Below are 12,817 nucleotides of genomic sequence, written 5' to 3' on the forward strand. Positions count from 1 at the left end.
AGCGGCGATCAGGCAGCTAAAAAATTTAATTAAATTAAAAAATGCTATTATTATCATTTTATTTTTCATTTTTAGAAAGGGGATTGGCGCTCCTCTTCCATTACTGAGGAGTCACCCTTGTTCTTTACAGTCATGATTCTTCCATCTTCAGCTCTTTTCTAAATTAGAGCAGGATTGGGGCAGGCCTGAGGGATATGATATGTTATTACAGATCATTGGAAGAAAGACAAAGATGGTCTGTTACCTTGTTTTTTAATTTTTGCCCATCTTTGTTTCCAGTCTCTTGGCGTCCTAGCTGCAGTGGTGCCGGGAGCAACCAGAGACAGGGAGCTTGTCAACTAGTTAACCATGGGTGCTAGTCGTGAAGATGGCTTTGCAGACTATGTAGCTGGTTGTGAAGTTGGTGTGGGCTGGAAAGGGCCACCAGTGAAGTTTAATCATAGTGGTTGCGTTGTGGTCCTATTTCTTCAGGAGATTGTTGATACTGCTGCAATGTGAAGGATGCTCTTTAGTCTGGCCAGTCTAGAGTGTGAGGCCAGGAAGCATGACTTTGCAGCCATGTAGATGCAAGAATATGAGGGCTCGAATGCAGTTCTGAATTCACTTTTTGGGAGGAGAATCTTTTTCTCTGATAGAAGATCTAGTGACAGGCCTTCTTCGTTCTTAGTGATGTGTCCATTCATGGTGAGGTCGGTTTCCAGGGTGAATCCAAGTGAATTAGCATTGAGTGAAAGTTTGAGTTTGAATATGTTCATGTTCATGCCATATAGCCTTGGACTGGCTCTTGCATGCTTTATTTGGCGAATAGCAGAAAGTCTGTTTTGATGAGGTTAAGCTTCAGATACGTTTTTAACCCCTTCTGTGCTCATGACGAGCTGAGCTCGTCATGAACACACCCATTTCTATTATGATCCAGCACAGCAAACAAATATCTCAAGCAGCCAAGGTGTTAACATCCAAGCTGGGATAAGATGTAGGCAACGTTTGTGGCCTTGAAAGTGAGTGACTTATGAGTCTTTCAAATAATGTTGTGTGTTATTGGCATATTTGTGAATTTGAGATTGAATATGATTTGTGAAAATGAAACCATGGGGGACTCAGCAGGCAATTGTCTGGGACCTAGAGGTGTCTACCTCAATGAAATGGTGTAATTGGATAGGTAGGAGCTGAACCACGAGAGGATATTGCCAGTGAATCAGATTCAGGACTTAAGGATTTGGATGAATGTGGGGTGGTCCAGGGCATGGAAGGCAGGTGATCACGGGTGGCATCTGATCATTCCCACACACCTTAATACCGCAGGTAGTTCTGTCAATGCTCTTTGTCTTGTTTGAGGATGGTAACCTCAGATTAATACCCAAACACTTAGGGACCTATTACTATCTCGGCCGGAAAGCCTTCGATCTCATGTCGGAGACTTTCCGACTGAGATCATCCGTTTCAATACCGACCCCCTAATTACAATCTAGGCGAATTTTAAATAGGCTGGCGGAATTGAAATTGGTCGGTCATTCCGGCTGGATTCAGACAGACTCAAGGAGGCCATCGGCCAGTCGGAGACCGGCCCTTAATCCCAATGAACGGCATTTCCGCCATTGGGATTAGGATGCTCAGTTTCCAACAGGCTTTCCATGCTGTGCTTTACGACATGGAAAGTCTGTCGGAAAGTGAGTTTGGGGGCCTCTAGCAAGGGCACCCTTCTCCTTGCGGCCTCTGGTTGTGGTCCGAGGGGGCACCTATGGTGCCCCCTGATGATCCCTGCATCGTGTGGGAGGCACCCTGAGGTGCAGGGACGAACCCAACCTCCCATTTCCCTATGGGCCCTTGTGCTATGGCCGGTTTATTGCCGTAGCACAAGCTCCCATAGGAAAATGTGAGTATGCAACCGCATCATTTGCGGTCGCATCATAACTAGGCGGTCGGGACCTCTGAACGGAGGTCGGTCAGTCCCAATTAGGTGATGATGTTGTTCGGAGACAACCCGGCCGACATCATAATCGTCCTCTTAATTTTGTTGCAATTCCGGGCTTAATTTAAATTTTAGGAGGTTCACACAATCCACTGGGTAGTGTACTAATTAAAGGATTGCCAGCCATTTGACACCACAGTAAATGTTGCCTGCCAACCACTAAAGAATTCCGGCAGGTGACTCCCATTCATGGTGCCAGGTCATTTCAAAATGGTTTGAGTGACTCAAAGGCAGTTAACCAACCTGTGCGACAAGAATTGTCTTGGAAACATAGGAACCAGATACCATAGAGTGTCAGAAATGGTTCCCCATAGATGTTGAGGACGATCCTGAAAATAAGCAGATAATTGGCTGCAGAACACTTGTTTCCAGAATTTGATATAAGCTGATTACAGTAGCATATTCATTTTCACCTTTTCTTCAAGGAGCTCTCATATCTGAGTAGAGAAAGACAAGGAGTCTTGTTGTCTCCAATTTGATGCACAAATTACTGTGCAATACTCCACAAATGTTGTTGAAGGAGACTAGGAAGTGGACTGTTCTTCATGCAATGGGACTGCCATGTTCAACCCTCAATCCAAATCTGGCACCTCTGAATCTTGCGGTGAGGAGTTTAGGGAGCCAAACCATGGCCAATATTGGAAAAATATTGTCCCCAGCAGCAGCGGCCCATGCAGGTAAGAGTGGTAGGGCCGGTGGGTGTGGGGGATTTCGACAGACGACGAGGATGGAAAATGAATTATTTTGTTTATTTTCCCTTGTGGTCGTCTGTTGAATCCCCCCCATCCCGGTCACCTCACTGCTCATACCTGCACAGGCCGCACCTGTTGGCCAGACCTGAATAACCCTTGTGAGAAGTGTCTCTCTGCCGCAGAGCTCAGGAGTGTTTCTGAACCCGATGTCTGTGTAAGTTGAGTGGCAACAGTGCACCACTGATTAATCTCAGTTCTTCTGTGACCTGATGTCCTTGCGAGTCTGTGTGCTGAACCATTGAAAAACTCCTTTTCTTGGTTTTGACGGGCCGGCAAGAGGGACTGTGAATTCGCTCCACTGACTCCCATTTTCCTGCCATTGTCAAAGGTCATATGATGTTACCTTCTGTGATGCTATTACAGATAAAGCATGTGTAGAGTCAATTCCACAGCCCCTGACATTTTTGGTAATCAAAGTGCATGTGAAGAACTTTTTACCCACAAGCTACAGGCTTCTTCGTGCCACGTCGGCTGTAACCCCTCGGAAACATGTCATCGTGCCATCACCAGTGACTGTAGCAGCTCAGCTGTTGCAATTAAGAGTCATACTCAGGGGACCAGAAGCAATGAAAAACACCAAGGACCTGGTTACGAGTTTGGCTGATTGGTTACTCCATCACAAACATGAAGGATATCCCATCCACCCTATTACGAATTCCATTATGTTCTATTGGATAATAAATGTAGGGCTCCCGGTTTTATGCTATTTATTTTTTCAACATTTCTGTCTGTATTTATCCATATTTATTTTTGGGCCTTTTTATCTGTATTTATCCATATTTATTTTGTCTTTTGCTTATAAATGTAGTTGTAAAACTGTACATTTCCATATTTCTTTCAATGATAGACACGCACTCATACTTTGATGTCTGTCTTGTTTCAGCTATTTAACTTGCCAAATATCACAGAACAGTACATCCTCTCGCAAATATTGGCATTATACTACAAGTGTATGTTGACACATGCAGATATTTAAAGACATTTCATCCTGTTTTTTTAACTTCCCATGCTGTCCATCTGCTCAGTTGTTGGGCTATAATTCATGAAAGACAGCACGAAGAGTCACTCAAAAGAAGCACGTTTTCTGTATTTATCCATTTAAAAAAAATTAATCCAGACAGAAAACACATTGTTTCCTGTCTGTATTTATCTGTAAAAATCAGTAAAAACGGAAAACAGGGAGCTTTAGATATAATGGAGCTCGTAATAAGGCGGACGGAATATCAGTTATGTTTGTAATGGAATAACCCGTCCGCCAAACTCGTAATCAGGATCCAAGAGAATTTCCTTTCACATGGAGGAACATTGTTGTTATCCTTCTTCAGCAGGCGGGGAAGGGGGGGAGATATAATTTTGGGGATGTGTCACAGTTTCTCTAAAGGTAGCATGGGGAGACATCATGTCGTGAGGACACTTGGAACTTGCATGGTTCCGTCCTCCCAGAGAATTGTACGCCACCCGTCCTTGCGATGGGACAGGAAATGTGGGGATGTAGTAGGGTATTCAAGTGTAGACAAGCTCTCACAGAAGTAGAAGAACAAGGTAACAGAGGACATTAAATATTTCACAGATTAGAACCATACCTGTGTTTCTGTGGTCCATGTAAGAGAACACATAACTACGGTTCTAAAAAAATTGGCTCAGTTCGACCTACACTTCATATTAAGACTCCGAAGCAATCCTTTCTACTAACGCTTGCATCTTAATCATTATTCGAATCATTAAAAAAAAAAAGGTTATCTAGCCACCCACAGCCAGCCTAAGGCCCAGATGCATCAAGTGAAATACTGTTCGCGAAGGGGCGGATTCTCTGTGACCGGTATTTATGCATTTGGGATGCATTATCCCAAATGCATAAATCGCTACTTGCGATTGCATTTAAGGAATCTCAAATTGAGATTCCTTGAATGCAATGCATGAATGTAAAATAGCTAGCGATTTCGCTGATAGGGGTCACTATTTCCAGTGCAATCAAACTTCATGGTAAATAGCGAAAACTGTGAAAAATGCACTAAAGTGCATCTTTCAAAGTTGTATGTTAGACACACACATGTCCTTGGGACATGTGTGTGCGCAATACCCGTGTCCAGGTCAATTTAAGGGGTGCAACAGGGTGTCATTTCAACACCCGTCACCCTTGAGATTGCATTCTCAAATTGCGATTAGCTAATTGCTAATCTCAAATTGAGAATTCCTCCCCATTGATTCCTATGGACCTCTTAGCCCCTAGGAATCAATGAGATGTCATTCCTTATTTGCGAATCGCACCCTGCGAGTCGCAGATAAGGAATATTTGGGAATTGCTAATATTTTAGCAAATCCTACATGCATCTGATTTTGCGAGTCCCTAAATGCGAATCCTTAAACCTCGCAATTAAGGACTAGCAAAATCGAACGTTGATGCATCTAGCAGTAAGTGTTTTTGTTAAGTCCTATCATTTTTTTCATGACTGTAAGAGGGCGAGAGCAAACTTGCACGGTAAAAAAAAAAAAACACAAAACAACCATATAAACAACACTAATGTTTTATTTTTCAAATAAATTTCCACTTTTGCTTTGTACAAAGGCAAATTGACGACGAGTGTATAAAAAAACAAAGAGGCAATTCTAGATGGGAATAAAAAGCAACTATGTCGTTCCCCATGGCAACAGAACGGAGAAGCAGCCAATCAGAAAGGTTGATGTATTGTTTTGACATGCATGCACATATTTCTACCTAAAAAGCAACAGAGACCTAATAACAGTGGTTGTAACGCCAGAAACCGATGTCATTTTAATGTGTCAATCCACGAGAACGTAAAAACTGTTCTTCCTACCTAACTGACATTAAATATATGCTGTAACAGCTTTAAAAGTAATAGCAGATTTCTATATGACTGTGTGTGATGCTTGCTGTATAATTACATTTTAGCCTCTGAGAACAAGTCAATGACGAGATCTGAAGTGGAAACAACACAACTATGTGAAAAACGCAAATGGGGGGACCATAACACGTCAAGTAAAAAATAGAACATCCTGTCAATAATTTTCTTTTTTAACCAGCTGCTTGCTTCAGTTTGATCGAGATACAATGTATACATCAGATAAAATGTAGTGGTCGCATTATTACGTTAACGCATGGTTTACTGATGCATTTATATTTTTAGGGCAATTGAAATTATTAGCCATCCAACACATTTGGGAGATACTGTTCATTTTGAAATCCATCATTTTGTCATTTCTGCTCTTTTCCTGTGTATTTACCCAAGATCGAAGAACGGTTACCACCCTGCAGTTGTTAATGTATGTATTTTAGGTATATTCGTATTTTTTTTTTTTGCTGTAGCTATAGAAGAGGGAAATGAAGTCTTCAATCATAAGACGTCAAATTTAGACACAGCACTGAAAACAATCCTCTATAGTGCCAAGCACAGGATATTGTGATCAAGCGAGTGGGCCCGGTCCAAAATTCTCAATTTCTTCAGCTGGAAGTTCCAAAGACTACCAATGCTATTGGCCAAAATGTCATCTTTGTGTGTTGCGCATTCTTTGGGTACTGGTTGGTGGTGGTAGGGTCACACACACATAACATCAATCCTTCACTAGTAACTTGAGCTACTTATGGAGGCTAGGATTTATTTCCAGGAGGCAACCATGAATATCTGAAGGTGAGCCTCGGTCAGCTGTACCCAAATCGCATCCGCTGCTCAAAAATCGGTGTTTGATGTGCGCATAATCCTGAATGCTCTGTCTTTTTGTACGGTCCTCTGTTATCTTTCCAGCTGGGCCATACTTGCATATCAATATATGCACAATTCCTCTGATCATGGAAGAAGTTTAAAATTGAGGGATCTGTGTATGGATTCCCATTCACCAGACCCTGGACTCTGACCCATCTTGCCTTGGGTCGAACAAAAGTAGCCACTTACTGCCCAAATTTAGCCGTATGCCTGAATTACCATGTCCTATGACTAATTTGTTGTTTCATTCCCTTGTGTATTCTTGTGAAGTTTAGTACCATATAAATGTTCAATGGAAACATACTGCAGCGGCACTGAGAACGGCAGGGCAAGATGGCGGACGCGATCGTGTCCGTGTGAGCAGCGCAGCAGAGGCTCCCGACCGGCTCCACAAGTCATCGCAGAGTCACCGCAGAGGAAAACGGGCAGATAGCGGAGCTTAGCAGCAGCAGCGGCAGCAGCTGTCCTAAGCGGGCCGGATTTGCAGACGCCAGAAAATCGGAGAAATAAATAAAAAACTTACGGATTTGTTTGTTTAGCTGCCGGCTCTGGTATGCGGATAGACCTGTGGAAGAGCTACTCGCGTTCCCTGCAAGCAGCGTGGCGGCAGCGTTCTTACCCCTCCCCCGTCCCCACACCTGGTCAGAGAAGTCAGAGGGATTACCAGGCAGCACCGAAGTATACAGAACGCCAGCAGCAGATACAGCAGATACAGCCACGGCTACAGCGCCCACATTTACAGGGGAAAGAACGCTATCCTGGTGGGCAGACAAAGATAATGGCGCCAAAAAACCCTAACACAGTGGTTCAAAGACAGCAGAAGCCAAAGACAAGAGCGGCTACAGCAGCAACACAGGAGACTAATGATGAGACGGCACCAACAGTGTTATCCTCAACTGGCGCAGTGAGTACAACTAGCACAGCTTCTGTGGGTGCCTCATATGAGAGAGTCTCTCAAAATATGACTGTAATAGATGCCTCTTGCAACGAAATTACACCAGTAGTACAAACACTAATGGATGCGCAAAACACAAATAAGGTGGATTCTGGGAGTTGTAGGCAAGGTGCAATTCCCAAAAAAATACCAGGAATGTTTGTGAAAAAAATCGGTAGTTCAACTAACTTTCCGAAAGGCCCTGATGTTTCAAATGTATTTCCTGGTAAAGTACCTGCTCTCGGATCGGACAGTAATAATATAAATATTTTGGCGAATGAAGAATTGAGTCAACTTGAGGAGCTTCCAGAACAAATGGGCTCAGGACCACCTAACTTAGGGGAGGATTTGGAATCTATAGACTCTGCTGGAAATTTTTATTCCATGACAGACTTGTCTCAAGCCTTAGACTCAGAAAGTACTGAGGAACAGGAGCTGGAAAGAAGGGGCCAATCTCTGCAAGATTTTGAAAAATCTTTTTCTGATCCGGAACATAATGATCTATCTGACTCAGCAGAGTCAGATCCGGAAGAATCTCCTAACAGGCTAAGGCAGGATGACAACGCACCTAATCCAGCTAGTATAAATAAAGAAGGACCCGAAACACCGGAAATAACATTGGAGATTTTGTATCAAGTCATGCTACATCATAGGGAGGAGACAAGAACAGAGAACCTCGGTACTCAAGGGGCAGTAAAAAAGCTGCAAAACAATCTGAGAAAAGTAATGAAGATATCCAATGACACAGTAGCGAGGGTTGCTGAGACAGAGACTAGGATATCGCAAATAGAGGATTCTATGGTCCAGCAAAATACAAAAATAAAGGCTATGGAGGGGCTAAAAGAAGATATCAATTGGAAGATGGTTGATTTGGAAAATAGATCACGCCGGAACAATCTTCGAGTCCTTGGAGTACCCGAAGGAAATGAAGGATCTAATCCCAGACAATACATGATCGATCTATTCACGGAAGCCTTTCCTGAACTAAAACAATGGAGATGGGAGACAGAAATTCAAAGGGCGCATAGATTTCCTTTTCAAACGAATCGACAAGATATGGCCGTAAAACCTCGAGCTATTCTGATCTCATTGAATAATTTTTTAGCTAGGGAAGCCCTGTATGACTTGGCCAGACCAAATAGGAAGAGTAAGGGCAAAGATATTGAATTCTTTGTGCGTCCTGACTTTTGTCACGTCACGGTTCAACTTCGGTGGCAATTTCGTCAGCTTATACCTCAATTTCAGGCTAAAGGAGCACAGGCTTTTCTGTTGAATCCTGCAAAGTTAAAAATAATTAATAAAGAACGTACTTATTTTCTAACATCAGAGGAGGCTGCCAAAGAGTTATTAACTTCACTATGATCAGGAGGGTAGGAACATAAAGGCTAAAGCCTAAGGGAGGAATAAAAAAAAGAGTAAGAGAAGTGATGAAAGGGAAAAAGAAAAAAAAAAGGGGAAAAGAAAGAGGAGGGAAATAATAGCTATGTTATGTTGACATGATGACATAGTGATAAGCTGGCTATATGTCCCTATAAGTATCAGGGCATTTTTTTTTGTGTGCTTTTTTTTTGTCATTTTCTTTGTTTAGTAGCTCGATACAGTGAGTAGTAGTCAGTTAGTAGTAGTTAGCTTAAATGCACAATGGATGTATATTATATGTTGCATAAAATCTTAAGATTTAAGAAGTGAGGCTAAAGGATTCTTACTTACTTGGTGTGATACTGGATTAATAATAACAATATGATGTGGAACCATAGGGAGAGAGCCTCTTAGCGCCTATCACATCATCAATGAGAGGGACAATCCAGTCCCTTTGCCCTGATAGGTTGGGGGAGGGAGAAGGGGTGGGTGGGCTCAGGTTGAGCTCGGGGTGGGACAGCTGGGGGGGAAAAATGGGGAAAAAAAATGTTTGCAAACAAAAACAGAAATTATCTAATGGTGTAGCTATAGGAAAAGTCATTATTTTTTTTGCTAAATTTGCTTGTTGTTGTCTAAGTTTTGTGAAAGGTATGAGACATATAATAAGATCCGAGATGAACTTCGAAATCTATGCTCTCAATAATATCGTATATATGTTGAATGGGGTAGTAGGAATAGAAAATATATATCTTAAATGGAAAAATTGAGAATTTGTTCTTGGAATATATGTGGGATTAATAATAGAAAAAAGAGGGGAGTGGCTGCTCAAATGATACAGACTATGACATTGGATATCCTATGCTTACAAGAGTCACATATTACATGGAATGATAGAAAAATGTATGATGAGCTGGGGATGAAATTATTAGTATGCACTTCACAAGGCACAACAACCAAAGGAGTAGCAATTTTAATTAGAAAAGGGTTGGGGATCATAATCAGGAACAAGGCTGATCAATATGGTAGATGGGCAATAGTAGAGTTAAAAATTGATAATAAAATGTGGACCATTTGCTCAGTATATGCCCCAAACTCAGATGACCCAGAGATTCTAAACTTCTTAAATCTAGAATTAGCTAATTGGTCTCCATTACTAATATTCTGTGGGGACCTTAATCTCCATATAGATATAAAGAAGAATATACGTGACATCTCACATTATCAAGGGATTAAAAAAAAATCTTTTAAATCTCTAAATACTCTATTAATGGATCATGGGCTGTTTGATGTTGCTTTCGAAAAGAATCTCATGATATCTGGATTCACATATTTTTCTTTTCCCCATAAAAAATCTGTACGCCTTGATTATTTTCTTATTAAGAAAATACTACTGTGTGATACTAAATTTGAAATCTATCCGCGAATAATCTCGGATCACAACCCGATTCTAATTGAAATTGAAAATAATTTAATTACTCCCAAGGTTAGGACTTGGACTTTTGATAGAAAATTGTTAGTGGATACTGAATATGTACATATTATGACTAAATGGGTAAAAGAATTTTTTGATATTAACAGAGGAACGTCCTCAATCCAAAATGTTTGGGATGCATTTAAGGCGGGGGTCAGAGGGGAATCATTATCATATGTTATTAAAAAACAAAAGTCAGTACGAGCAAGTGTAGATCAAGGCTTTAAAAATGTATTACTATGGGAAAAAAAACTATCAACTGCAATCATTCAAAATCTCCCAACTGAAGATATGGAAACGAATCTAGCAATCCATAAAGCCGCTTTATATGAATCATTTGCTTTAAAATTGGCAGGGATAATAGCAACCCATAGATCTCAAATGAATGAAATGGCTGAGAACGCAGGGAAAATTTTGGCTAAAAGAACTAGACAAAAAGAAGTTTACAATACAATTGATTCAATTAAAGATGAAGCGGGACATATACATAATAATCCTGAAGAAATTTTAGAAACTTTTCGACAATTTTATCAAAAACTATATACATATGATGATGATTCCTACTCTTCGCAAGATTGTATGAACTTTGCTAGAGCTAATACTCTACCACTCTTATCTAATGATCAAATGTTAGCTCTGGAGGCTGAAATATCTTGGGAAGAAATTGAAATAGCATTAAATTCTTTAGCGTTAGGAAAGGCCACTGGACCCGATGGCATTCCATTGGAATTTTATAGGGTTTTTAGAAATGGCATAAGACAAGATATGCTTGTCACTTTTCTAGAAGCACAGAGAGGTTCCCCACTGGACTCCTGGGCCCAGTCGTTGATAATGACATTCCTTAAAAAAGATAAAGACCCATTAAACCCGGCATCATATAGACCAATATCTTTAATTAATACAGACAGTAAGATATATTCAAAAATATTAGCAACACGATTATCAAAAATAATTGCAACCATTGTATCCCGGTGGCAACACGGGTTTATTCCAAATAGGGATACAGCAGATCATGTACGGAGGGTAGTGGCTATTATGGACTGGGCTGAGGGAACGAAGACATCAATAGGGATTACCCTATTGGATGCAGAAAAAGCATTCGATAGGGTGACGTGGCCCTATCTCTGAGATCTGTTAATGATAAAGGGCTTTGGTCCGGGAATCATAACTGCTCTCAAAACCTTATATAAAAATCCAATGTCATCAGTTAAAATTGGGGCTATGAAATCAGAGCTATTTCCTATCCAACGGGGAACGCGTCAAGGCTGCCCATCCTCCCCACTCCTCTTTGCTATTTACATTGACATCTTTCTTAATCAACTAAATCAAGATGAATATATTGCTCCAGTGACAGTGGGGGGTATAAATTATAGAGCCCTAGCATATGCAGATGATGTGGTTGTGCTTACCACGGATATAGAGAGGACGTTTCCTAGAATTGAAGATCTGGCAATTAATTTTGGCTCCTTTTCAGGTTACAAATTAAATCTATCCAAGACGCAAATTATTTATGTTGGGCAAGACTCTCCTCCTATTGCTAATATAGTCCAAGAAGCAACATACTTGGGGATCAAACTAACTACACCCATAATAAAAATTCCAGACTTAAATTTTGCCCCTATTTTGAGTAAAGCGAATTCAACATTGGAAAGAATAGACCATTTGCATCTTTCCCTATACGGCAGAAATAATGTATTAAAAATGCTAATTTTGCCAAAACTCATATACTTATTTAGAACAATCCCGTTGGAATTCCCGCTGGAGTACTTCAAACAACTTGAAAGAATGTCAGGAAGATTTTTATGGGGGTACAAGGGTATTAGAAGGGCATTTAAAAAAATGATACTGCCAAGGGATAGAGGGGGATGGTCTGTTCCGCATTGGTTATTTTATTATCTTGCTACGATATTTCCGTGTATTGCACCATTAATTGTGGGCAAAAAAACTCCCATCTCAAATGCACACTCTCCCTCGATTTATGAATTAGTTTTAGGCCAGGATTCCAACAATCAATTTCTAAGAATAATAGAACCGAGCTACTACAAAAAAACAAAATTTAAGATCATATTAGCAGCTTTCAAAGGTTGGAGAATCATTAAAAAATTGGTGGAGATCCCAAAGGTTATAAGATATACCCCTCTAAATTCTCCACACTGCTTTCCCCCCATTTTTAGAGACGCAGTGATGAAAAGGTGGAATAACAGAGGTTTATATTTTCTGAGTGATTTATATCCGACTAATGCAAATACTCTAATCTCCTTTTCTGAATTACAACAGAAATTTAAAATTCCTTCTCAAGATTACTTTAAATATCTACAATTATCTAGTTTTCTAAACTCTTTAATGCTCAATAAGTATCAAGACTTAAAATCGATCTTGTTGATAGAAAGTCTGTATGTCAAAAGAAAAATAGGATACTACTATAAACTCTTCTTGACTTCTCTATCTGATGATCTTTCTGGAATTCAACATAAATGGGAAGAAAAGTTGAATGTAGATAATCTGATGTTGGAGGAATCAATTATAATGGCTAATAATATTCTGATTACAGGACGATCAAGAACTCAGCATTATATGGCAATGTTTAACCTTTATCACACACCGGAAAAAATT

Source organism: Lissotriton vulgaris, chromosome 11 (genome assembly GCF_964263255.1).
Source record: "Lissotriton vulgaris chromosome 11, aLisVul1.2, whole genome shotgun sequence".
Lineage (NCBI taxonomy): Eukaryota > Metazoa > Chordata > Amphibia > Caudata > Salamandridae > Lissotriton > Lissotriton vulgaris.